This window comes from Schistocerca gregaria, chromosome 1 (genome assembly GCF_023897955.1).
Source record: "Schistocerca gregaria isolate iqSchGreg1 chromosome 1, iqSchGreg1.2, whole genome shotgun sequence".
Classification (NCBI taxonomy): Eukaryota; Metazoa; Arthropoda; class Insecta; order Orthoptera; family Acrididae; genus Schistocerca; species Schistocerca gregaria.
In genome coordinates, this window is record NC_064920.1 from 16,181,257 (window position 1) to 16,208,869 (window position 27,613).

Here is a 27,613-nt window from a genome sequence, read left to right on the forward strand (position 1 = left end):
TGGCGAGGCGTGAAACTCACTGCCAGTCGTCAAGGCAGTTACCTGCTGAGCTATCGGGGCAGGACTCGCCAGCCATCCTCACGGCTTTGGCTCTGCTGTACGTATCTCCTATATTCAAAACCTCAGAGGAGCTCTCTGTACACATTGCTGAATTCCTGTAAGGGAGCTCCAAAACAGCTCAATGGCCTGGCCATTTCTCCGCCACGTCCTTTCTTCCAGAAGTATTAGACATGCAATATATACAGGAGGAAAACGTTGTCTGGACACTAGCAGAGAGCTGCTGGAAGTAAAGCTGTGAAGCCGGGTCCCAAATAGTGCCTCGATAGTGACCACGTCATACAAGGACGATCACAGGGAAGGGAGGAGGGCTAGCGGATGAATGTCATCACCTCCTCGAACCTGGAGCACACATTTTTCTATTTATTCATTGCAGAATTCTCACGAATTTCTACAAACGATTGCCCGTGATTACGCTAAACCACTGGTTCAGGATATTACAGTGTTACGTTGGGCGTGATCGAAAATCACGTGGGAATCAAAAGGCTATCTATTTAATGTCTCTCCGGTTGCCACGCTGTTAGGTGAGGTAAATTCCACGGCTCTCCTAACACCGCTCGTTTCTTACCGATGTGCGTGTTGCGAGAGGGCTTCCTGTTGTCTTGTCGATGCAGAAATATCTTTGTCGTTCGAGTAGTACAAAATTGGAGAAAGGAAAATAGCTGAGTGAGAGTTAAGGCGCACAAAACTAAACTAAAATCGGTCGAGTTCCTACGCTACAGTTCACTATCAGAACAATATTACTTCCGTATTCAAACACAATCCCGTCCTGAGTGTCTGTTTTGTAATGGTGTTTTATCGGTGTCGAAGTATTACAGTGTGAAGCACTTCCTTCATCAGAAATTCGTCATCACTTTGGATGCTGAAGAAAGGAAGGACAAACTCCTCGACCTAAAACAGGAAAGAGAGAAACAAGAAAGTTAATATACACTCCTGGAAATGGAAAAAAGAACACATTGACACCGGTGTGTCAGACTCACCATATTTGCTCCGGACACTGCGAGAGGGCTGTACAAGCAATGATCACACGCACGGCACAGCGGACACACCAGGAACCGCGGTGTTGGCCGTCGAATGGCGCTAGCTGCGCAGCATTTGTGCACCGCCGCCGTCAGTGTCAGCCAGTTTGCCGTGGCATACGGAGCTCCATCGCAGTCTTTAACACTGGTAGCATGCCGCGACAACGTGGACGTGAATCGTATGTGCAGTTGACGGACTTTGAGCGAGGGCGTATAGTGGGCATGCGGGAGGCCGGGTGGACGTACCGCCGAATTGCTCAACACGTGGGGCGTGCGGTCTCCACAGTACATCGATGTTGTCGCCAGTGGTCGGCGGAAGGTGCACGTGCCCGTCGACCTGGGACCGGACCGCAGCGACGCACGGATGCACGCCAAGACCGTAGGATCCTACGCAGTGCCGTAGGGGACCGCACCGCCACTTCCCAGCAAATTAGGGACACTGTTGCTCCTGGGGTATCGGCGAGGACCATTCGCAACCGTCTCCATGAAGCTGGGCTACGGTCCCGCACACCGTTAGGCCGTCTTCCGCTCACGCCCCAACATCGTGCAGCCCGCCTCCAGTGGTGTCACGACAGGCGTGAATGGAGGGACGATTGGAGACGTGTCTTCAGCGATGAGAGTCGCTTCTGCCTTGGTGCCAATGATGGTCGTATGCGTGTTTGGCGCCGTGCAGGTGAGCGCCACAATCAGGACTGCATACGACCGAGGCACACAGGGCCAACACCCGGCATCATGGTGTGGGGAACGATCTCCTACACTGGCCGTACACCTCTGGTGATCGTCGAGGGGACACTGAATAGTGCACGGTACATCCAAACCGTCATCGAACCCATCGTTCTACCATTCCTAGACCGGCAAGGGAACTTGCTGTTCCAACAGGACAATGCACGTCCGCATGTATCCCGTGCCACCCAACGTGCTCTAGAAGGTGTAAGTCAACTACCCTGGCCAGCAAGATCTCCGGATCTGTCCCCCATTGAGCATGTTTGGGACTGGATGAAGCGTCGTCTCACGCGGTCTGCACGTCCAGCACGAACGCTGGTCCAACTGAGGCGCCAGGTGGAAATGCCATGGCAAGCCGTTCCACAGGACTACATCCAGCGTCTCTACGATCGTCTCCATGGGAGAATAGCAGCCTGCATTACTGCGAAATGTGGATATACACTGTACTAGTGCCGACATTGTGCATGCTCTGTTGCCTGTGTCTATGTGCCTGTGGTTCTGTCAGTGTGATCATGTGATGTATCTGACCCCAGGAATGTGTCAATAAAGTTTCCCCTTCCTGGGACATTGAATTCACGCTGTTCTTATTTCAATATCCAGGAGTGTAGATATATGTCACTTTCTGAAAATGTTACCTTTATTTATAAACCGTTATGTGGTTTTGCCCTCGATTTTACCTCTTCCTTGTAATGTACTCACAGGAAGAATCGTCCGCAATGGTGGTGGAATGAGAGTGAGCTATCACAAAGTTCTTAAAGTAGCCGAAACTGTGCCTCCCTTCAACGATCGAGAATTTGTTGAGTGTTTTATTGCTGCCACACCAATCTTGTGTCCAGCGGCTCTTCCAATTTTGGGAAACCTTCTTCTTGTACGTAGAACAGAAAACAGGCGCATCGAAGAAATGACAAACGACATCAAACTCAAAGGTAATAATAAAGCTTCAGTTTTTTTTTTTTTTTTTTTTACTTTTTGGCTTTGGATGAAAGCACAGATGTAAACGGTGTTGTTCGGCTGCATTTGTGAAAGATATTGACCCTGACAGTTTTTGACATCCAGTTAATATTAGATTTTATACTTATAACTGACCTTACAAAGCACCTGAATATACATGACGATAGTATCTGTTCCCGAAAGAACAGTTACCGTAGATGACCATGCAGCTTTGTTAGAAATGAAATGATAATTAAATGGACACCCTAGCTGCAAACAGGCGTTGATGTACTTTATTAGGGACATGTTGAAAATGTGTGCCCCGATCGGAACTCGAACCCGGGATCTCCTGCTTACATGGCAGACGCTCTGTCCATCTGAGCCACCGATTATCATTTCATTTCTAGCAAAGCTGCATGGTTATCTACGGTAACTGTTCTTTCGGGAACAGGTACTGTCGTCATGTATAGTTATAATATGGCTTCCCGGCCACTGACCTTCTTGTGCGAACGCACACACTATGCCCGAACTCGTACGGGACTCGGAAGATTAATCTGCCACGAGTAATGGGCAAACATCTCTTAGGCGCACTCGAATGTAGTGGTGTGGACATGTTGGGAATGTGGGTCTCACGGGGAGCGTGCAAGGGATAAGTCCCTGCAGTCGCGCTATCATCTGTGCCCTCGGTGGCTCAGATGGATAGAGCGTCTGCCATGTAAGCAGGAGATCCAGGCTTCGAGTCCCGTTCGGGGCAAGAATTTTCAACATGTCCCTAATAAAGTACAGCAACGTCTGTTTGCAGCTAGGGTGTCCATTTAATTATCATTTCATTAATCACCCCAATGTCTTAAGTACAGCTTTGCAGGATAGAGACAAACTAATTACCGGTGTCACTGACAGCGGGTTTTGGTTCTAAGAGAAAATTGCTGTTGCGGATTTAGTAACTTTGAGAAACGTCATTTGCGCACTACTCGAAAGCTACACAAGCTATGAATGAAATAAATCTAGGACAGGAGACGATGAGTGAACATCTTTATGAATTTGTTAAAGTGCTACAGGCCTTGTTACAAAACTTCGATACTAGAGTTAAATCGGTTTGAACTTGATTTTAGTATTTTTGTAGTTCTGACTGCAGTTGAAGTGTGCCTCCTGAAATCCACTTGGAGCTAATTGACTTTCAGTGTAGCCTTGTCCTCGGGCAGAGGTCACGTGCCGCAGCAAAAGCTGGAAAGTTTTACAAGAACTTGCCTCGACAACAGTTCCCGCAGTCGTTTCGTATAACAACTCGAGCAGTATGTTTGGGACAACATATCTGTGCGAAAGCGTTTTCTCAACAATGAAATTAAGAAAACCGAAACCTTTGAGTAGTCTTATTGACATTCATCAGACTGGACCAATGCGTTCGATGACCAATAACCTCACTCCAAACACAGAGACGCTAATAAATAACAATTAAGGACATTTATAGAGTGATGGAATAGGTGTTCGCTTCTTTTTCATAAGCTGCGAACTTACTTCGCACTAAGATGACACGTACAAACTTAGTAGAAGCTTAATATATAAAAAGCACATGTTCTCTGCTTATTACGTTACGTCTGTGCTGTGCTTGTGACGCGGAAGTTAAGTCGACGACACTGGTATTTTATTCTCTTTCCCTCCATCCCCGCCATCTCTGCTGGACGCTACAGAGACCACCTGTAGTCGCAGTCTATAACTCCGCGGCGCTGCAGTACACTTTTCGGCGTTACGCAACGAAAAGAGTTATCTTTGTTTGTTCCTTCGTCGCTCTGTCGTGCCTCTGTTGAACTGCAGACAGTCAACCGCTTTTCGATCGCCTGCTAGTGTCATCTAAATGTGTGTACCTTCCTTTAGTTTCTCCAACGAAGCTGAAGAGAAGCATTCATTATCAGAAAAACCGGAACGTGAGGTATGAGATGGTCGCACAGGCATGAATATCAGAAATAAAATTTCGTTCACTGACAAACTTAGGAAAACAACTCTGTTGGTTTAGAACCTAATAACTGACATGCAAAGCCTTATGTGATGGCAAGGCCCATAACAACATGCAATCCATTGTAAACTCATTTGCGTTTTTTGACCACAGAAATGTCATAAACCAACTGTTAAATGAACTGTTACTACTTTTTCATTCGATTCCACGTCTGTATAACACGAGACTTGTCTTTAAGGCTACATTTCGCAAGAGCTATATGCACATTGCATTGTCATCCTGCAATAATTAGCAAAAAGCAGAGACTACTGACGTGACTAGGAACACGGGCGTGAGCTGTCGATCGTGTACTGTCGGCGACCATCAGTGCTGTCCACGGCACGAGTAGCACAACGTCAGCGGCGAGTTCTCGTCTAGACGAACGCTTGGCGTGCGTTGGACGATAACGTAATTATCCAGTAAACACATATTCGTTCAACTTGATTAATGTGATTCTAACTTCAGAAACACAGCACTTGGTACTAACGTAGGCTAATACACCCATTAATATAGCCTAACGTGATTTTCGTGATCAAAAAGTGCTATACAGTGTGTGACGGAAATACTTTTACAAACTCTTGGGGGTGGCGTGGCGAAGGTTGAGAAAGGTAAAAATGGCTCACACGTGTAAGCCATTTGTTGTTCTAATTGAAATAATATTCTACAACATTCTCAGGTCAGAAACTGGTGGCAAATGTCCAAAATACCAAACTTCCTGGCAGATTAAAAATGTGTGCCGGACCGAGACTCGAACACCGGCCCTTTGCCTTTCGCAGGCAACTGCTCTACCATCTGAGCTACCCAAGCACGACTCACGACCCGTCCTCGCAGTTTTAATTCCGCCAGTACCTCGTCTCCTACCTTCCGAAATTCACAGAAGCTCTCCTGCGAACCTTACAGAACTTGCGCTCCTGAAAGAAAGGATTTGTAGAGACATGCCTTAGCCACAGCTTAGGGGATGTTCCAGAATGAGACTTTCACGCTGCTGCGGAGTGTGCGCTGATATGAAACTGCCAGGAAGTTTCACTTCAGCGCATACTCCGCTGCAGAGTGAAAATTTCATTCTGTCCAATATACCATTTGCTAGCATACACATTCGCAAGGAACATAAAACTTAAGTAAACTTTTCAACACCCCTAGATTGTGCTCCGTTAGATAATTGTCTCAAGTGACAAACAGACAAAAATCCAAATTACTGAGATCGTGGGAAGGGTTGGACCATTGCGCCGGAGCGCCCTTTGACCTGTCGCCTTAGGGATCATCCTCCTGTGTGTCTTCAGAAATGGCGCCAAAATACACTCCTGGAAATTGAAATAAGAACACCGTGAATTCATTGTCCCAGGAAGGGGCAACTTTATTGACATATTCCTCGGGTCAGATACGTAACATGATCACACTGACAGAACCACAGGCACATAGACACAGGCAACGGAGCATGCACAATGTCGGCACTAGTACAGTGTATATCCACCTTTCGCAGTAATGCAGGCTGCTATTCTCCCATGGAGACGATCGTAGAGATGCTGGATGTAGTCCTGTGGAACGGCTTGCCATGCCATTTCCACCTGGCGCCTCAGTTGGACCAGCGTTCGTGCTGGACGTGCAGACCGCGTGAGACGACGCTTCATCCAGTCCCAAACATGCTCAATGGGGGACAGATCCGGAGATCTTGCTGGCCAGGGTAGTTGACTTACACCTTCTAGAGCTCACTGGGTGGCACGGGATACATGCGGACGTGCATTGTCCTGTTGGAACAGCAAGTTCCCTTGCCGGTCTAGGAATGGTAGAACGATGGGTTCGATGACGGTTTGGATGTACCGTGCACTATTCAGTGTCCCCTCGACGATCACCAGAGGTGTACGGCCAGTGTAGGAGATCGCTCCCCACACCATGATGCCGGGTGTTGGCCCTGTGTGCCTCGGTCGTATGCAGTCCTGATTGTGGCGCTCACCTGCACGGCGCCAAACACGCATACGACCATCATTGGCACCAAGGCAGAAGCGACTCTCATCGCTGAAGACGACACATCTCCATTCGTCCCTTCATTCACGCCTGTCACGACACCACTGGAGGCGGGCTGCACGATGTTGGGGCGTGAGCGGAAGACGGCCTATCAGTGTGCGGGACCGTAGCCCAGCTTCATGGAGACGGTTGCGAATGGTCCTCGCCGATACCCCAGGAGCAACAGTGTCCCTAATTTGCTGGGAAGTGGCGGTGCGGTCCCCTACGGCACTGCGTAGGATCCTACGGTCTTGGCGTGCATCCGTGCGTCGCTACGGTCCGGTCCCAGGTCGACGGGCACGTGCACCTTCCGCCGACCACTGGCGACAACATCGATGTACTGTGGAGACCTCACGCCCCACGTGTTGAGCAATTCGGCGGTACGTCCACCCGGCCTCCCGCATGCCCACTATACGCCCTCGCTCAAAGTCCGTCAACTGCACATACGGTTTACGTCCACGCTGTCGCGGCATGGTACCAGTGTTAAAGACTGCGATGGAGCTCCGTATGCCACGGCAAACTGGCTGACACTGACGGCGGCGGTGCACAAATGCTGCGCAGCTAGCGCCATTCGACGGCCAACACGGCGGTTCCTGGTGTGTCCGCTGTGCCGTGCGTGTGATCATTGCTTGTACAGCCCTCTCGCAGTGTCCGGGGAAAGTATGGTGGGTCTGACACACCGGTGTCAATGTGTTCTTTTTTCCATTTCCAGGAGTGTATGTTGGAGCCCCATGATACAAAAAACACTTTCTTCCTCTTATTTTCATGGGATTATTTGTGTGAAAGAGTTCTTTAAATTAAATCCTCGATGTCGCCCCACCAACAAGGGAGACATAAGATTAAGGCTACGGGCAGCTTACGTAGCAAAAGTTTGACAGTTCCCCCAGGGTCGGTTATTGGCGGGTGAAAGACACTTTGAATATTGTACAGCTAAGATTTGTCAGCAGAATATCCCACCACACAGTACTGCGAAACAAATCGCACAGTACGGTGACGTAGTAAATAACTCGTGTGCCGTGCTGCGATATGTGTCACGTACTGCAGTGCTTTGTTAACATGCAAGTAATTTTTTTAACACAAACAGAAATGACTACGTACAAATTAAATACATTAAATGAATCCCTGCGTGAGGGAATCTTTTTATATATCTTGTACCAAGCATTGCTCAGAGCCTAGTACGTAGTGATTTAAATCAGCATAAGTTTGTGAAAAAAAAGTTCATAGGGCTGAAATCAGTTTTGTAATTAATGTCCACAACATGCACTGCGTGCCTCCGTAGGACAGTTTTATATTGCACTGAATATACAGTTTATATCAACAATGACGTTGTGTACAGTGCCTCACAACGACAATAAGGTTAGGCATGTGGCATGCAGAACAGTTCGTCATGCCACTGGGTCTGTGTGAATGATGTGCACCGGAGCATCTGAGTTCTTTAGCATACTGTGTCAAAGTGTGTGCTGAATCATCGCAAATCGCATGATACACCTTGGGCAACACTGTCAAGTGGATAGAGAGTTAGAAACCTAGGCAACCTGACTGTCTTACGACCTCCAGGATAACGCTAGGACAAAGGCCGTGGCTCCAATCTTGCGCGTCTGCCAGATTAATATAGAAAACATAAGCAGACCAAATAGTGAATGCTTATCAAAGCTTCTTAAAAGAAGCACACTGCAGACGAAGCACAGATCCAGTGGAGAGGAAAAATCCCAGGGTGCAGATTGATTGGCTCAACACACCACCCAAACTGTAGCACCGCTACCTAAGCAAAGACAAATGTTGATAAAGTGAAGGCTGTCTCTGCATCTGACAGCTATAATATCCATCACACTACTATGAAAGAGGGAGATTTAACTATCACTGACATTTACAAACCTCCCGCCGCTTGCTGGCCAGCAAATCAACCTCCACTCGTTGCCCACCCTGCCATAATTGCAGGTGATTTTAATAGCAACCATAGTGAATGGAATTACAGGGAAAACGACGCAAACGGGCTCAGGATTATGGAATGGGCTGAAATGGAGAAGATGCGCCTAATTTATAGCCATAAAGACTTGGCAACCTTCAAATCAGCCAGTAGGGGTCGGAGACATACCCCGAGCTATGTTTTGTTTCCACAGACTCGAAGCCTAAGCCTGCCTGTAAATTGTCACGTCGTAAAACACTTCACGCACGACCAGCAAAGACCCATCTTTCTTGAGGTGGGTCTACAGATCCCCGTGATCCTTACGTCTCCACTTCCCCGGTGGAATTTCTCCAAAGCTGACTGGTCTGGCTTGTCTAGAGACGATTCATACCCCATCGTCCTCAGCATTACCAAAAATTTGTTGACACTTTTATATAGACCGCTAAAAACACATTCCTAGGGGTATTACAAAGCAGTAGATACCAAGATAGAGGAAGATAGTGAACGAATGTATGAGGAGTACTAGAAAAGCGGAATATCTCAAGTCGCAGACGACCTCCTGCATAGCCTGGATGAAGCTACGAGATCAAGTGGAGGAACACCAACAGAAAACTGGATGTTGGAAGCTCTAGCAGAAAAGCATGAAGCCTTCTGAAGAAACTAGGAGCTAATTAACATGTACCACAAACTAAGCCAAGTATTACACCAGACCAAATTTCCAACAATATAGTCAAAACGGCTAGAACACCTGTCGATAAAGAACACACACGTAAAATAAAGAACTAAATACATTAAAGAAAAACAGTCGTGAACAACAATACTTGACAAAACCGTTAACAGTCAAAGAACCAACACAGGCTCTACAAGGCATAAGTAACGGCAAGGCCCCTGGTCTCGACAACATACACCCTGAGTTCCTAACACACTGTGGACCAAAAACACTACCACATCCTCCAGTCAAGAGTTTTGCTAAAAGAATTCAAGAGGGCAAAGATCATTGCCATCCTCAAACCAGACGATAAACCAGCAAGCTATAGACCCATGGCTCTCTTAAGTGCAACATATAAACTGCTTGAGTGTCTCCTTCACAAAAGATTAAATCCAATAATATTTGAATCTCTGCCTATCGACCAACCACACTTCAGACCGAGGAACAGGTCCTTGTATTCACGAAGTTCATCGAGCGGGTCTATGAATAATGCCTGAAAACCGGTGCGGTTTTTCGTCGATTTGACAGCAGCATACGATATGTCTGGAGAGAGGGTCTAACATACAGGGTGTTACAAAAAGGTACGGCCAAACTTTCAGGAAACATTCCTCACACACAAAGAAAGAAAATAAGTTATGTGGACATGTGTCCGGAAACGCTTACTTACCATGTTAGAGCTCAGTTTATTACTTCTCTTCAAATCACATTAATCATGGAATGGAAACACACAGCAACAGAACGTACTAGCGTGACTTCAAACACTTTGTTACATGAAATGTTCAAAATGTCCTCCGTTAGCGAGGATACATGCATGCACCCTCCGTTGCATGGAATCCTTGATGCGCTGATACAGCCCTGGAGAATGGCGTATTGTATCACAGCCGTCCATAATACGAGCACGAAGAGTCTCTACATTTGATACCGGGGTTGCGTAGACAAGAGCTTTCAAAGGCCCCCATAAATGAAAGTCAAAAGGGTTGAGGTCAGGAGAGCGTGGAGGCCATGGAATTGGTCCGCCTCTACCAATCCATCGGTCACCGAATCTGCTGTCGAGAAGCGTACGAACACTTCAACTGAAATGTGCAGTAGCTCCATCGTGCATTCTGATTGATACAGTGAGAGCCAATGACATTAATAATGAGCGTACTGCGGTTAAGGTGAAGAATGTTACTAAAGGTTAACAAAAATCTTTTTTTTTTCTTTTGAAGTGGACATGGCAGTGGCGAGACAGTGGATATGCCTTGAGGAGCATGGTACCCAGCTCGGTCATCCAAAGTTAGGTTCTTCGTGACTTCCCTATATCGCTGTAGGGGAACGCTGGGATGGTTCTACGTTTGAAATTTCCCGCCCAAACCTCCCCGAGTCCAAGCTTGAGAGCTGTCTCTGGTGGCCTCTACATAGACGGCACGGTTTCAGCAGAGCACTATCAAGTATGGACACTACAGAAAGAATTCAATATAGTATAGATATTACGAACTGAATAAAAGGATACACAGGATTATGTAATATACAGCAGAATAAGAGGAAATCTAAACGATCAGAAAAGCCTAGCACTACAGTATACGATTACAGCACACAAAGTATATCTGTCAGTTCCCAGCCAGCCACAGTACTGTCTAGCGTGCATATCTCCCAAGTGATAAATAACTTCGGTCAAGTATAACAATAGCATCAGTTTGATACCTTACTCGTATACGTAGGTTGTTTCAAGAGGCTTGACAGTGATGCACGATGGTCACCGCTGAGAGACAGCTCTGTTGTTAAAACAATACACGGCGCGGTCCCTTGAGATTGTGTCCGTCTGAGTCTCCTTTCTGCCGCCTTGGGTACATGCTGTATTCAAAGGCTTACCGAAGCGTCACACATGGCGTTTACCCGATAACGCTGTCAGCCGTAACGTGACTGGGGCGCTCAAGACCAGTACTGGGCGGGTTACGGCTGCCAGCCCGACTAAACGGTAGCTTGTGGTTGTACTTCCTGTGACAGCTTTCATTCCGACACGTGTGTCGCCCTGGAACCGTGAAACCACACGCAGTACCAGAACAACAGAAGCGCCCCTCCTTTCCACGTCGATCGTTCCAGTGGCGTTGCCGGCCGCGGTTGCCGTGCGGTTCTGGCGCTGCAGTCCGGAACCGCGGGGCTGCTACGGTCGCAGGTTCGAATCCTGCCTCGGGCATGGGTGTGTGTTGTGTCCTTAGGTTAGTTAGGTTTAAGTAGTTCTAAGTTCTAGGGGACTTATGACCTAAGATGTTGAGTCCCATAGTGCTCAGAGCCATTTGAGCCAGTGGCGTCCAGAGGAGCTCTCCCCGGCTGCAGTGGTGAAACATGCCGCCACCACTGACGACAAGCGCATTCAGCTAGTACTAGTGTGACCGTAACGATAATGTGTAACACGTTGCTCAGTGCAACGGCAAAGCGTACGCTGTGAGCAAACTTAGCTCTTTTGTGACGTAAAAACGGGTAAAAAAGGAAAGAATAAAACTGGCGCTTGGTATTCACTCCGATGAGAATTCAGCCTTTAGCTAACTGCAACGACATTTCCTAACAAATGCATAATGCAAAGGGACCTCGAGTGTAATCCGTTCAAGATCAACGCCGTTTCAAACAACTCTGGCCAATGGGAGGGGATTATACTGTTGGCGAGTTAGTCGTCGTGAGCGTACCTTGTATTATGGTGCAACTTCCCCTCACAGCGGAGGCATCTCGGTATCAGTACCCACACTCACACTCACACTCACTCACTCTCTCTCTCTCTCTCTCTCTCTCTCTCACACACACACACACACACACACACACACACACACATACAAATATATTACGTGACAGCGTGACCTTCCGAATTCATTCGACCAACCACTTACACTGTCTGCGATAAGATTAAAGTTCGAGTGGGATGCAAATTTTGTAATGGATGCCTCTGATTAAACAAGAAAATAACAAGATATCTAATAAGACAATGAAATAGGAAAAGAAACACAAGTTAGTACGCAGAAAGAATTGTTACACGGCATGACTGATTGCAGATTTCGTGAATTCTAAGAGTAAATGTCGGAAAGAAAGTGCGAACGTACGGAATAAGTGGGTGCAGGAGAATTTAACGTTACGAAAGCTCCTCTGTTAACGCTGACGACTAACACTGATTAATACTTGTGGGTGCAGTCCTTCGTCTGTGTTACGTGAAGATTTGTCTGTCAGTAGTTGGTAGAAACGAGCAACCGTGAGTACGCGGCTGCCATCTGGTTTGTGGCGTCTCAACTGCTCCTGCAGCCCACGTGCAGCTAGCGCCTGTTCGTCGGGCAACCAGCGAAACACGTCCGGCAGCTGGGTAGCAGCACAGCAGGCTCCGCGCTATGGTTCCTCATTCTACACGGCCTTTTTCATACAATCCTTACAGCCGCCATAATTTTCTTCGGTTTACTTTCCCGAGTATACCTTTTTATCTCACGCAACTTTATTTCATTATTAGTGATAACCTAATTTCATTTCTTTGGGCATTATCAATCTACGTCGTACCAAACACCGTAACCTACTGTTTGTGTTCATGTTGTATGATAATGACAATGCAGACGACATTAACAGTAAGTTTAGACTTTTCCGATATGAAGCAGTTACCTATAAAGTACTATGTGAAAAAAAAGCTCCGGGAATAGTCTGTCGGACATTCATAATATTTTAAAGTGGTGCGAAGATAGGCAACTTCCTTTAAACTTTCAGGAATTTAAAATTATGCAGTTCATAAAAAGAAAAAAGAACGTATCGTTTACTACAACTGTAATAAGTCATAACTGAAATCAGAGACATACAAATTTCAGGCTCTAACAATTAGTAGGGATATTAAAGGGAATGATTACGTGGGCGTAATTGTAGATAGAGAAGAACCGGAAGATTTCGGTTAATTGACACAGTTGAAGGGAAACGCAATCAAAGAAGACTAGTTTGGCTCATCGTAGAACATTGCTGAAGCGTGCGCGATCCATACTAAATAGCGGTAACAGGGGTACTGAACGTATTGACAGGGCACCACGTGCCGTCTCAGGTTTCTTTGAGCGTGGAGAGTGTCGCAGAGATGCTGATAAAACTGCACTGTGTGGCTCTTGCAGACAGACGTAAACTATTCCGAGAGAACCTGGTTACAAAGTTTCAAGTGCTAGCTTTAAATGATGACTCCAGGAATATAGCAGAAAGCCCTACGCATCGCTCGCCTAGGGTTCGTGAGGTCAAGGACAGACTAACTGAAGCGCCCATGGAGGCATTCAAACAGTCACCGCACACAGAAACTGGATCACTACACGACACGTGATACACAGGGAAGTACCCTCTGCCGTGCACCTCACAGTGGATTGCGGAGGTTTCCGGGTGTAACGGGAGGTATGACAACAGAACATGAAGGCACATTAGTACACGTATTTAGTAGTGTACGCGCCGATGTCTCTGCAAACCGAAGTATAAGGACGTTTTTGGTACGACTTTGTTTTTTGAAAAAGTTGTCGAGTCTGTAGCCCGAAACGTGGTTCCTACTGCACGAGCGCGGGGCACGCACGCCCGGCTCTGCCAGTGGGTGCTCAGTGCAGGCAGGGTACGAACCCAACTCCGGCAGCCTACGTTCACGGCAGAAACAACTGCAGCAGTCGGTCACTGTACATACCAACTACTTTCCTTTCTTATCCTTTATCGGCATACGATAATTTCAGAGGCAGAGCAAACAGCAAGTCGAAAACTTACTCTGAAAACTGCATTTGCAGTTTTCTTTTTATACACATGACTACCGAAACGAGACCACAATGTGTCGTTTGCACGAGTTTTATACTAGAGATTGCTTATATAAATTGTTCTAATTAATCAGAAGTTGGTCGAGTAAACGTTAAACGTTTTGGGGGTTTGTTGAACTCAGAACTTTATTGTCAGTTAGTAATGATAGTCATATTTTATGAATCCGTATTTTGTGAACATTGTATTCGTTAATGAATAGTTGGGCTAGTAAACCTTAAAATTTTGATGTTTTGTGGACTCAGAACTTTATCTGCGATAGTTATGTTAGTCATATTTTATGAAAATTGTGATTGAATTATGAAAAGTTGACCAAGGAAGCCTTAAATCATTACTGTATGTTGAAGACTGGATTAGTTATGTCAGCCATATTTTTCTTAATAACGGTTTTATGAATAGTGTTTCATTTAATGAAAAGTTGCCTGAGTAAACCTTAAAAATATTGGTGTTTGTCGAACTCAGAACTCTGAAATCTGAGCTAGTTAAGTCAGTTATATTTTACGAAGGATGCTTTTATGAATATTGTCTGTAAATTATGAAAAGTTGGCCAAAGAAGTCTTAAAACATTACTGTCTGTTGAACTTCTAACTTAGATTTGATGAAAAGATAGATAAAAGGGGTTTACATGCAAGTGGTAAAGTAGACGTGATTTATTTGTCACTCATATTGAATTAATTATGAGTCCATGGACATGGTTTAAATTAATGTAAGTGGTTGAAAGAAAACGATATGTGGAAGACATCTTAAAAGATTTTCGTATTCTATAAGACACGCTTCGTTCTAATTATGGTTCCTGTGAATGTATTATGAGCGAGGTGTTTGTAATAAAGAAGTGTGTGGCAACTACAACTGATTTCGATTGTGATAGCGGTGCGTCCTTAGGGACCACACCCCAGATACCTTTTACCATGCCTGTAAGTCAGCGGAATTAAAAACATTATTACAAGGTTTAAATTTTATTTTCATTTTCATTAGGTCGTTCACAAACTTTGGGAAGTATTACTCTGTTACTGGATCAGCTCCGAGATACTGAAACACATACCAATTACGCAGGTAGAATTTTGCCCTTATCGAAGCTGTTTGGATCAAGTTCTCTCAGTAACAACATTCATAAAAGCGGTCCCTCAAAAACAACTGAAAACTCAGCTTTGTTTATCGACCTTACAGCACCGTACTACACAGTTTGGAGACAGAGTATGGTATTAAAGGACATCGAAGTGACGAGTTCCATCAACTACCGTCGACAGATGCTTCCGGGTGATTATAAGGAAAAGGAAAAACAAAAACCTTCCGAACAGGCCTTGCAGGCCCAACGGCACCGACCGGCCGCCGTGTCACCCCCAGCCCGTAGGCGTCGCCGGATGAGGACACGGAGCAGCACAACGCTCCCCAGTTTTGGTGACTGGTGCCTCTACATCTCAGTCCAGCAGCTCCCCAACTGGCCTCGCAAAGGCTGGCTGCTCCCGCTTTGCCAACAGCACGCGACAGAGTCGGACGGCGACCAGCTGAAGCCAAACAGCACTTCGGTGATCTGACGGCTACCCATTTTATCACTGCGGCGAGGCCGTTGGCATAAAAAATAATATCAACAAAGGCATCCCAAAAGGATCTCATCTAGGTTCTCTGATATCCAGCCTACATACGGCTGATATGCCCAAAATCACGAAATCACCTCATCGACGAGTGCGCTCTGGCATTAGGTTTCCAAGGTATACAGACCACTGAGGACGTGTTGACGAAGTACGTGAAAGTTATTGGGAAATACTGTACTTTCGTCAATAGAGATTGCAACGCCTCCTTCGTACCGTGATCGCGCTGTACCTTGACCCCCATTACCTGGTCACACGATACGTCAGCCCGAGTGGTGGGAGGACGAACCTCGGTACCTCACTGCATCTACATGGATGCTCTGCAAATCACATTTAAGTGCCTGGTAGAGGGTTTATCGAAACACTTTCACAATTATTCTCTATTGTTAGAAATCTCGTACAGCTCGCGAAAAAAAAAGACGAACACCTGTATCTATCCGTGCGAGCACCCGTCGGGACCGGAATCGTCTGCCTGCGACACTGCGACTTCAACAGGCTGCATTCAGGGTGCCAAGCTTTGTGGCTGAGTGCCAGGTCCCAAGCTTTGTGGCTGAGTGCTAGGCTCCAAGCTTTGTGGCTGAGTGCTAGGCCCCAAGCTTTGTGGCTGAGTGCTAGGTTCAAATGGCTCTGAGCACTAAGGGACTCAACTGCTGTGGTCATTAGCCCCTAGAACTTAGAACTACTTAAACCTAACTAACCTAAGGACATCACACACATCCATGCCCGAGGCACGATTCGAACCTGCGACCATAGCAGTCGCACGGTTCCGGACTTCGCGCCTATAACCGCGAGACCACCGCGGCCGGCTGAGTGCTAGGTCCCAAGCTTTGTGGCTGAGTGATAGATCCCAAGCTTTGTGGCTGAGTGCTAGGTCCCGAGTATTGTGGCTGAGTGCTAGGTCCCGAGCTTTGTGGCTGAGTGCTAGGTCCCAAGCATTGTGGCTGAGTCCTAGGTCCCAAGCGTTGTGGCTGAGTGCTAGGTCCCAAGCTTTGTGGCTGCATTCTAGGTCCCAAGCTCTGTGGCTGAGTGCTAGGTCCCAAGCTTTGTTGCTAGGTGCTAGGTCGCAAGCTTTGTGGCCGAGTGCTAGGTCCCAAGCTTTGTGGCTGAGTGCTGGGTCACAAGTCTTGTGGCTGAGTGATAGGTCCAAACATTTGTGCCCGAGTGCTAGGTCCCAAGCTTTGTGGCTGCGTTCTAGGTCCCGAGCTATGTGACTGAGTGCTAGGTTCCAAGCTTTGTGGCTGAGTGCTAGTCACAAGCTTTGTGGCTGAGTGCTAGGTCCCAAGCTTTGTGGCTGAGTGCTGGGTCCCTCGTTTTGTGGCTGAGTGCTAGGTCCCAAGCTTTGAAGCTGAGTGCTAGGTCCCAGGCTCTGTGGCTGAGTGCTAGGTCCCAAGCTTTGTGGCTGAGTGCTAGGCCCCAAGCTTTGTGGCTGAGTGCTAGGTCCCAAGCTTTGTGGCTGAGTGCTAGGTCCCAAGCTTTGTTGCTAGGTGCTAGGTCGCAAACTTTGTGGCTGAGTGCTAGATCCCAAGCTTTGTGGCTGAGTGCTAGGTCCGGAGTATTGTGGCTGAGTGCTAGGTCCCGAGCTTTGTGGCTGAGTGCTAGGTCCCAAGCATTGTGACTGAGTCCTAGGTCCCAAGCTTTGTGGCTGAGTGCTAGGTCCCAGGCTTTGTCGCTGCGTTCTAGGTCCCAAGCTTTGTGGCTGAGTGCTAGGTCCCAAGCTTTGTTGCTAGGTGCTAGGTCGCAAGCTTTGTGGCCGAGTGCTAGGTCCCAAGCTTTGTGGCTGAGTGCTGGGTCACAAGTTTTGTGGCTGAGTGCTAGGTCCAAAGTTTTGTGGCCGAATGCTAGGTCCCAAGCTTTGTGGCTGCGTTCTAGGTCCCAAGCTTTGTGACTGAGTGCTAGGTTCCAAGCTTTGTGGCTGAGTGCTAGTCCCAAGCTTTGTGGCTGAGTGCTAGGTCCCAACCTTTGTGGTTGAGCGTTGGGTCCCAAGTTTTGCGGCTGAGTGCTAGGTGCCAAGTTTTGTGGCTGAGTGCTAGGTCCCAAGCTTCGTGGTTGAGTGCTAGGTCCCAAGCTTTGTAGCTGAGTGCTAGGTCACAAGCCTTGTGGCTGAGTGCTAGGTCCCAAGCCTTGTGGCTGAGTGCTAGGTACCAAGCCTTGTGGCTGAGTGCTAGGTCCCAAGCTTTGTGGCTGAGTGCTAGGTCCCAAGCTTTGTGGCTGAGTGCTAAGTCCCAAGTTTCGTGGCTGAGTGCTAGGTCCCAAGCTTTGTGGCCGAGTCCCAGGTCCTAAGCTATGTGGCTGCGCTCTAGGTCCCAAGCTATGTGGCAGAGTGTTAGGTCCCAAGCTATGTGGGCGAGTGCTAGGTCCCAAGCATTGGGGCTGCGTTCTAGGTCCCAAACCTTGTATCTGAGTGCTGGGTCCCAAGCTTTGTGCCCGAGTACTAGGTCCCAAGCTTTGTTGCTTAGTGCTAGGTGCCAAGCTTTGTGGCTTAGTGCTAGGTCCCAAGCTTTGTGGCTGAGTGCTTGGTCCAAAGCTTTGTGGCTGAGTGCTTGGTCCCAAGCTTTGTGGCTGAGTGCTAGGTCCCAAGCTTTGTGGCTGTGTGCTAGGTCCCGAGCTTTGTTGCTAGGTGCTAGGTCGCAAGCTTTGTGGCCGAGTGCTAGGTCCCAAGCTTTGTGGCTGAGTGCTAGGTCCCAAGCTTTGTGGCTGAGTGCTGGGTCACAAGTCTTGTGGCTGAGTGCTAGGTCCCAAGCTTTGTTGCTAGGTGCTAGGTCGCAAGCTTTGTGGCTGAGTGCTAGATCCCAAGCTTTGTGGCTGAGTGCTAGGTCCGGAGTATTGTGACTGAGTGCTAGGTGCCGAGCTTTGTGGCTGAGTGCTAGGTCCCGAGCTTTGTGGCTGAGTGCTAGGTCCCAAGCTTTGTGGCTGAGTGCTAGGTCCCAGGCTTTGTCGCTGCGTTCTAGGTCCCAAGCTTTGTGGCTGAGTGCTAGGTCCCGAGCTTTGTTGCTAGGTGCTAGGTCGCAAGCTTTGTGGCCGAGTGCTAGGTCCCAAGCTTTGTGGCTGAGTGCTGGGTCACAAGTCTTGTGGCTGAGTGCTAGGTCCCAAGCTTTGTTGCTAGGTGCTAGGTCGCAAGCTTTGTGGCTGAGTGCTAGATCCCAAGCTTTGTGGCTGAGTGCTAGGTCCGGAGTATTGTGGCTGAGTGCTAGGTCCCGAGCTTTGTGGCTGAGTGCTAGGTCCCGAGCTTTGTGGCTGAGTGCTAGGTCCCAAGCTTTGTGGCTGAGTGCTCGGTCCCAAGCTTCTTGGTTGAGTGCTAGGTCCCAAGTTTTGTAGCTGAGTGCTAGGTCCTACGCCTTGTGGCTGAGTGCTAGGTCCCAAGCCTTGTGGCTGAGTGCTAGGTCCCAGGCTTTGTCGCTGCGTTCTAGGTCCCAAGCTTTGTGGCTGAGTGCTAGGTCCCGAGCTTTGTTGCTAGGTGCTAGGTCGCAAGCTTTGTGGCCGAGTGCTAGGTCCCAAGCTTTGTGGCTGAGTGCTGGGTCACAAGTCTTGTGGCTGAGTGCTAGGTCCCAAGCTTTGTTGCTAGGTGCTAGGTCACAAGCTTTGTGGCTGAGTGCTAGGTCCCAAGCTTTGTGGCTGAGTGCTACGTCCCAAGCTTTGTGGCTGAGTGCTAGGTCCCAAGCTTTGTTGCTAGGTGCTAGGTCGCAAGCTTTGTGGCCGAGTGCTAGGTCCCAAGCTTTGTGGCTAAGTGCTGGGTCACAAGTTTTGTGGCTGAGTGCTAGGTCCAAAGTTTTGTGGCCGAGTGCTAGGTCCCAAGCTTTGTGGCTGCGTTCTAGGTCCCAAGCTTTGTGACTGAGTGCTAGGTTCCAAGCTTTGTGGCTGAGTGCTAGGTCCTGAGCTTTGTGGCTGAGTGCTAGGTCCCAAGCTTTGTGGCTGAGTGCTCGGTCCCAAGCTTCTTGGTTGAGTGCTAGGTCCCAAATTTTGTAGCTGAGTGCTAGGTCCTACGCCTTGTGGCTGAGTGCTAGGTCCCAAGCCTTGTGGCTGAGTGCTAGGTACCAAGCCTTGTGGCTGAGTGCTGGGTCCCAAGCCTTGTGGCTGAGTGCTAGGTCCCAAGCTTTGTGGCTGAGTGCTAGTGCCCAAGTTTCGCGGCTGAGTTCTAGGTCCCAAGCTTTGTGGCTGAGTGCCAGGTCCCAAGCTTTGTGGCTGTGTTCTAGGTCCCAAGCTTTGTGGCTGAGTGCTAGGTACCAAGCTTTGTGGCTGACTGCTAGGTCCCAAGACGTGTAGTTGCGTTCTAGGTCCCAAACTTTGTGGTTGAGTGCTAGGTCCCAAGCTTTGTGGCTGAGTGCTAGGTCCCAAGCTTTGTGGCTGAGTGCTAGGTCCCAAGTTTTGTGCTGAGTGCTAGGTCCCAAGCTTTGTGGCTTAGTGCTAGGTCCCAAGCTTTGTGGCTGAGTGCTCGATCCCAAGCTTTGTGGCTGAGTGCTAGGTCCCAAGCTTTGTGGCTGAGTGCTATGTCCCAAGCTTTGTGGCTGAGTGCTAAGTCCCAAGTTTCGTGGCTGAGTGCTAGATCCCAAGCTTTGTGGCCGAGTGCCAGGTCCTAAGCTTTGTGGCTGCGCTCTAGGTCCCAAGCTATGTGGCAGAGTGTTAGGTCCCAAGCTATGTGGGCGAGTGCAGCTTTGGGGCTGCGTTCTAGGTCAAAAACCTTGTAGCTGAGTGCTGGGTCCCAAGCTTTGTGCCCGAGTGCTAGGTCCCAAGCTTTGTTGCTTAGTGCTAGGTGCCAAGCTTTGTGGCTTAGTGCTAGGTCCCAAGGTTTGTGGCTGAGTGCTTGGTCCGAAGCTTTGTGGCTGAGTGCTTGGTCCGAAGCTTTGTGGCTGAGTGCTAGGGCCCAAGTTTTGTGGCTGAGTGCTAGGTCCTGAGCTTTGTGCCTGAGTGCTAGGTACCGAGCTTTGTGCCTGAGTGCTCATTCCCGAGCTTTGTGGCTGAGTGCTACGTCCCGAGCTTTGTGGCTGAGTGCTACGTCCCGAGCTTTGTGTCTGAGTGCTAGGTCCCAAGCTTTGTGGCTGAGTGCTAGGTCCCAAGCTTTGTGGCTGTGTGCTAGGTCCCGAGCTTTGTGGCAGAGTGCTAGGTCCCGAGATTTGTGGCTGAGTGCTGCGTCCCAAGCCTTGTGGCTGAGTGCTAGGCCCCAAGCTTCGTGGCTGAGTGCTAGGGCCCAAGTTTCGCGGCTGAGTGCTAGGTCCCAAGCTTTGTGGCTGAGTGCCAGGACCCAAGCTTTGTGGCTGAGTGCTAGGTGCCAAGCGTTGTGGCTGAGTGCTAGGTCCCAAGCTTTGTGGCTGAGTGCTAGGTCCCAAGCCTTGTGGCTGAGTGCTAGGTACCAAGCCTTGTGGCTGAGTGCTGGGTCCCAAGCCTTGTGGCTGAGTGCTAGGTACCAAGCCTTGTGGCTGAGTGCTGGGTCCCAAGCCTTGTGGCTGAGTGCTAGGTCCCAAGCTTTGTGGCTGAGTGCTAGTGCCCAAGTTTCGCGGCTGAGTTCTAGGTCCCAAGCTTTGTGGCTGAGTGCCAGGTCCCAAGCTTTGTGGCTGTGTCCTACGTCCCACGCTATGTGGCTGAGTGCTGGGTATTAAGCTTTGTGGCTGAGTGCTAAGTCCCAAGTTTCGTGGCTGAGTGCTAGGTCCCAAGCTTTGTGGCCGAGCGCCAGGTCCCAAACTTTGTGGCTGCGCTCTAGGTCCCAAGCTATGTGGCTGAGTGCTAGGTCCCAAGTTTTGTAGCTGAGTGCTAGGTCCTACGCCTTGTGGCTGAGTGCTAGGTCCCAAGCCTTGTGGCTGAGTGCTAGGTACCAAGCCTTGTGGCTGAGTGCTGGGTCCCAAGCCTTGTGGCTGAGTGCTAGGTCCCAAGCTTTGTGGCTGAGTGCTAGTGCCCAAGTTTCGCGGCTGAGTTCTAGGTCCCAAGCTTTGTGGCTGAGTGCCAGGTCCCAAGATTTGTGGCTATGTTCTAGGTCCCAAGCTTTGTGGCTGAGTGCTAGGTACCAAGCTTTGTGGCTGACTGCTAGGTCCCAAGACTTGTAGTTGCGTTCTAGGTCCCAAACTTTGTGGTTGAGCGCTAGGTCCCAAGCTTTGTGGCTGAGTGCTAGGTCCCAAGCTTTGTGGCTGAGTGCTAGGTCCCAAGTTTTGTGCTGAGTGCTAGGTCCCAAGCTTTGTCGCTTAGTGCTAGGTCCCAAGCTTTGTGGCTGAGTGCTCGATCCCAAGCTTTGTGACTGAGTGCTAGGTCCCAAGCTTTGTGGCTGAGTGCTATGTCCCAAGCTTTGTGGCTGAGTGCTAAGTCCCAAGTTTCGTGGCTGAGTGCTAGATCCCAAGCTTTGTGGCCGAGTGCCAGGTCCTAAGCTTTGTGGCTGCGCTCTAGGTCCCAAGCTATGTGGCAGAGTGTTAGGTCCCAAGCCATGTGGGCGAGTGCAGCTTTGGGGCTGCGTTCTAGGTCAAAAACCTTGTAGCTGAGTGCTGGGTCCCAAGCTTTGTGCCCAAGTGCTAGGTCCCAAGCTTTGTTGCTTAGTGCTAGGTGCCAAGCTTTGTGGCTTAGTGCTAGGTCCCAAGGTTTGTGGCTGAGTGCTTGGTCCGAAGCTTTGTGGCTGAGTGCTTGGTCCGAAGCTTTGTGGCTGAGTGCTAGGGCCCAAGTTTTGTGGCTGAGTGCTAGGGCCCAAGTTTTGTGGCTGAGTGCTAGGTCCTGAGCTTTGTGCCTGAGTGCTAGGTACCGAGCTTTGTGCCTGAGTGCTACGTCCCGAGCTTTGTGGCTGAGTGCTACGTCCCGAGCTTTGTGGCTGAGTGCTACGTCCCGAGCTTTGTGTCTGAGTGCTAGGTCCTAAGCTTTGTGGCTGAGTGCTAGGTCCCAAGCTTTGTGGCTGTGTGCTAGGTCCCGAGCTTTGTGGCAGAGTGCTAGGTCCCGAGATATGTGGCACAGTGCTGAGGCCCGAGTTTTGTGGCAGAGTGCTAGGTCTCGAGCTTTGTGGCTGAGTGTGTGTCCCGAGCTTTGTGGCTGAGTGCTAGGTCCCGAGCTTTGTGGCTGAGTGCTGCGTCCCAAGCCTTGTGGCCGAGTGCTAGGCCCCAAGCTTCGTGGCTCAGTGCTAGGGCCCAAGTTTCGCGGCTGAGTGCTAGGTCCCAAGCTTTGTGGCTGAGTGCCAGGACCCAAGCTTTGTGGCTGAGTGCTAGGTGCCAAGCGTTGTGGCTGAGTGCTAGGTCCCAAGCTTTGTGGCTGAGTGCTAGGTCCCGAGCTTTGTGGCAGAGTGCTGAGTAACGAGCTCTGTGGCAGTGTGCTACGTCCCAAGCTTTCTGGCTCAGTGCTAGGTCCCAAGCTTTGTGGCTGTGTCCTACGTCCCACGCTATGTGGCTGAGTGCTGGGTATTAAGCTTTGTGGCTGAGTGCTAAGTCCCAAGTTTCGTGGCTGAGTGCTAGGTCCCAAGCTTTGTGGCCGAGCGCCAGGTCCCAAGCTTTGTGGCTGCGCTCTAGGTCCCAAGCTATGTGGCTGAGTGTTAGGTCCCAAGCTTTGTGGCTGAGTGCTAGGTCCCAAGCTTTGTGGCCGAGTGCCAGGTCCCAAGCTTTGTGGCTGCGCTCTAGGTCCCAAGCTATGTGGCAGAGTATTAGGTCCCAAGCTATGTGGCCGAGTGCTAGGTCCCAAGCTTTGGGGCTGCGTTCTAGGTCCCAAACCTTGTAGCTGAGGGCTGGGTCCCAAGCTTTGTGCCCGAGTGCTAGGTCCCAAGCTTTGTTGCTTAGTGCTAGGTGCCAAGCTTTGGGCTTAGTGCTAGGTCCCGAGCTTTGTGGCTGAGTGCTAGGTCCCGAGATATGTGGCAGAGTGCTGAGGCCCGAGTTTTGTGGCAGAGTGCTAGGTCCCGAGCTTTGTGGCTGAGTGTGTGTCCCGTGCTTTGTGGCTGAGTGCTAGGTCCCGAGCTTTGTGGCTGAGTGCTGGGTCCCGAGGTTTGTGGCTGTGTGCTAGGTCCAGAGCTATGTGGCTGAGTGCTAGGTCCCGAGATTTGTGGCTGAGTGCTAGGTGACGAGCTTTGTGGCTGAGTGCTATGTCCCAAGCTTTGTGGCTGAGTGCTAAGTCCCAAGCTTTGTGGCTGAGTGCTAGGTCCCGAGCATTGTGGCAGAGTGCTAGGTCCCGAGCTTTGTGGCTGTGTGCTAGGTCCTATGCTTTGTGGCTGAGTGCTAAGTCCTAAGCTTTGTAGATGAGTGCTAGGGCCAAAGCTTTGTGGCTGAGTGCTAGGTACCAAGATTTGTGGCTCAGTGTCAGCCCCAAGCTTTGTGACTGAGTGCTAGGTCCCAAGCTTTGTGGCTGAGTGCTAGGTCCCAAGTTTTGTGGCTGAGTGCTAGGTCCCAAGCTTTGTGGCTGAGTGCTAGGTCCCGAGCTGTGTGGCTGAGTGCTAGGTCCCAAGCCTTGTGGCTGAGTGTTAGGTCCCAACCTTTGTGGCTGAGTGATAGGTCCCAAGCTTTGTGGGTGAGTGCTAGGTCCCAGGCTATGTGGCTGAGTGCTAGGTCACAACCTTTGTGGCTGCTTTCTAGGTCCCAACCTTTGTGACTGAGTGCTATGATCAAAGCTTTGTGGCTGCATTCTAGGTCGCAAGCTTTGTGGCTGCGAGCTAGGTCCCAAGCTTTGTGGCTGCGAGCTAGGTCCCAAGCTTTATGGCTGAGTGCTAGGTCCCTAGTTTTGTGGCTGAGTGATTGGGCCAAAGTTTTGTGGCTGAGTGCTAGGTCCTGAGCTTTGTGCCTGAGTGCTAGGTCCCAAGCTTTGTGGCTCTGTGCTAGGTCCCGAGCTTTGTGCCTGGGTGTTTCGTCCCAAGCTTTGTGGCTGAGTGCTACGTCCCGAGCTTTGTGTCTGAGTGCTAGGTCCAAAGCTTTGTGGCTGAGTGCTAGGTCACAAGCTTTGTGGCTCTGTGCTAGGTCCCAAGTTTTGTGCTGAGTGCTAGGTCCCAAGCTTTGTGGCTTAGTGCTAGGTCCCAAGCTTTGTGGCTGAGTGCTCGATCCCAAGCTTTGTGGCTGAGTGCTAGGTCCCAAGCTTTGTGGCTGAGTGCTATGTCCCAAGCTTTGTGGCTGAGTGCTAAGTCCCAAGTTTCGTGGCTGAGTGCTAGATCCCAAGCTTTGTGGCCGAGTGCCAGGTCCTAAGCTTTGTGGCTGCGCTCTAGGTCCCAAGCTATGTGGCAGAGTGTTAGGTCCCAAGCTATGTGGTCGAGTGCAGCTTTGGGGCTGCGTTCTAGGTCAAAAACCTTGTAGCTGAGTGCTGGGTCCCAAGCTTTGTGCCCGAGTGCTAGGTCCCAAGCTTTGTTGCTTAGTGCTAGGTGCCAAGCTTTGTGGCTTAGTGCTAGGTCCCAAGGTTTGTGGCTGAGTGCTTGGTCCGAAGCTTTGTGGCTGAGTGCTTGGTCCGAAGCTTTGTGGCTGAGTGCTAGGGCCCAAGTTTTGTGGCTGAGTGCTAGGTCCTGAGCTTTGTGCCTGAGATGCTAGGTACCGAGCTTTGTGCCTGAGTGCTCTTTCCCGAGCTTTGTGGCTGAGTGCTACGTCCCGAGCTTTGTGGCTGAGTGCTACGTCCCGAGCTTTGTGTCTGAGTGCTAGGTCCCAAGCTTTGTGGCTGAGTGCTAGGTCCCAAGCTTTGTGGCTGTGTGCTAGGTCCCGAGCTTTGTGGCAGAGTGCTAGGTCCCGAGATTTGTGGCTGAGTGCTGCGTCCCAAGCCTTGTAGCTGAGTGCTAGGCCCCAAGCTTCGTTGCTGAGTGCTAGGGCCCAAGTTTCGCGGCTGAGTGCTAGGTCGCAAGCTTTGTGGCTGAGTGCCAGGACCCAAGCTTTGTGGCTGAGTGCTAGGTGCCAAGCGTTGTGGCTGAGTGCTAGGTCCCAAGCTTTGTGGCTGAGTGCTAGGTCCCAAGCCTTGTGGCTGAGTGCTAGGTACCAAGCCTTGTGGCTGAGTGCTGGGTCCCAAGCCTTGTGGCTGAGTGCTAGGTACCAAGCCTTGTGGCTGAGTGCTGGGTCCCAAGCCTTGTGGCTGAGTGCTAGGTCCCAAGCTTTGTGGCTGAGTGCTAGTGCCCAAGTTTCGCGGCTGAGTTCTAGGTCCCAAGCTTTGTGGCTGAGTGCCAGGTCCCAAGCTTTGTGGCTGTGTCCTACGTCCCACGCTATGTGGCTGAGTGCTGGGTATTAAGCTTTGTGGCTGAGTGCTAAGTCCCAAGTTTCGTGGCTGAGTGCTAGGTCCCAAGCTTTGTGGCCGAGCGCCAGGTCCCAAACTTTGTGGCTGCGCTCTAGGTCCCAAGCTATGTGGCTGAGTGTTAGGTCCCAAGCTTTGTGGCTGAGTGCTAGGTCCCAAGCGTTGTGGCTGAGTGCTAAGTCCCAAGTTTCGTGGCTGAGTGCTAGGTCCCAAGCTTTGTGGCCGAGTCCCAGGTCCTAAGCTTTGTGGCTGCACTCTAGGTCCCAAGCTATGTGGCAGAGTGTTAGGTCCCAAGCTATGTGGGCGAGTGCTAGGTCCCAAGCTTTGGGGCTGCGTTCTAGGTCCCAAACCTTGTATCTGAGTGCTGGGTCCCAAGCTTTGTTGCTAGGTGCTAGGTCGCAAGCTTTGTGGCTGAGTGCTAGATCCCAAGCTTTGTGGCTGAGTGATAGGTCCGGAGTATTGTGGCTGAGTGATAGGTCCCGAGCTTTGTGGCTGAGTGCTAGGTCCCGAGCTTTGTGGCTGAGTGCTAGGTCCCAAGCATTGTGACTGAGTCCTAGGTCCCAAGCTTTGTGGCTGAGTGCTAGGTCCCAGGCTTTGTCGCTGCGTTCTAGGTCCCAAGCTTTGTGGCTGAGTGCTAGGTCCCAAGCTTTGTTGCTAGGTGCTAGGTCGCAAGCTTTGTGGTCGAGTGCTAGGTCAAAAGATTTGTGCCTGAGTGCTGGGTCACAAGTTTTGTGGCTGAGTGCTAGGGCCCAAGTTTTGTGGCTGAGTGCTAGGTCCCAAGCTTTGTGGCTGAGCGTTGGGTCCCAAGTTTTGCGGCTGAGTGCTAGGTCCCAAGCTTTGTGGCTGAGTGCTAGGTCCCAAGTTTTGTGGCTGAGTGCTAGGTCCCAAGCTTTGTGGCCGAGTGCTAGGTCCCAAGCTTTGTGGCCGAGTGCTAGGTCCCAAGCTTTGTTGCTAGGTGCTAGGTCGCAAGCTTTGTGGCCGAGTGCTAGGTCCCAAGCTTTGTGGCTGAGTGCTGGGTCACAAGTTTTGTGGCTGAGTGCTAGGTCCAAAGTTTTGTGGCCGAGTGCTAGGTCCCAAGCTTTGTGGCTGCGTTGTAGGTCCCAAGCTTTGTGACTGAGTGCTAGGTTCCAAGCTTTGTGGCTGAGTGCTAGGTCCCGAGCTTTGTGGCTGAGTGCTAGGTCCCAAGCTTTGTGGCTGAGTGCTCAATCCCAAGCTTCTTGGTTGAGTGCTAGGTCACAAGCTTTGTGGCTGAGTGCTAGGTCCCAAGCTTTGTGGCTGAGTGCTACGTCCCAAGCTTTGTGGCTGAGTGCTAGGTCCCAAGCTTTGTTGCTAAGTGCTGGGTCACAAGTTTCGTGGCTGAGTGCTAGGTCCAAAGTTTTGTGGCCGAGTGCTAGGTCCCAAGCTTTGTGGCTGCGTTCTAGGTCCCAAGCTTTGTGACTGAGTGCTAGGTTCCAAGCTTTGTGGCTGAGTGCTAGGTCCTGAGCTTTGTGGCTGAGTGCTAGGTCCCAAGCTTTGTGGCTGAGTGCTCGGTCCCAAGCTTCTTGGTTGAGTGCTAGGTCCCAAGTTTTGTAGCTGAGTGCTAGGTCCTACGCCTTGTGGCTGAGTGCTAGGTCCCAAGCCTTGTGGCTGAGTGCTAGGTACCAAGCCTTGTGGCTGAGTGCTGGGTCCCAAGCCTTGTGGCTGAGTGCTAGGTCCCAAGCTTTGTGGCTGAGTGCTAGTGCCCAAGTTTCGCGGCTGAGTTCTAGGTCCCAAGCTTTGTGGCTGAGTGCCAGGTCCCAAGATTTGTGG

At 50.1% G+C, this 27,613-nt stretch overlaps 1 protein-coding gene and 1 long non-coding RNA gene across 2 annotated transcripts in view; one reads left to right on the forward strand and one right to left on the reverse strand.

Moving 5' to 3' along the window:
* The window catches only part of LOC126327189 (NAD(+) hydrolase sarm1), a 1,227,458-nt gene that overhangs the window by 1,065,869 nt on the left and 133,976 nt on the right, over positions 1–27,613 (reverse strand). The gene's annotated exons all lie outside the window — the stretch shown is intronic.
* On the forward strand, positions 19,558–27,597 carry LOC126328280 (uncharacterized). The gene is made up of 3 exons (XR_007561835.1): positions 19,558–19,584; positions 27,193–27,300; positions 27,544–27,597. It is a non-coding gene; the product is annotated as an uncharacterized LOC126328280 (long non-coding RNA).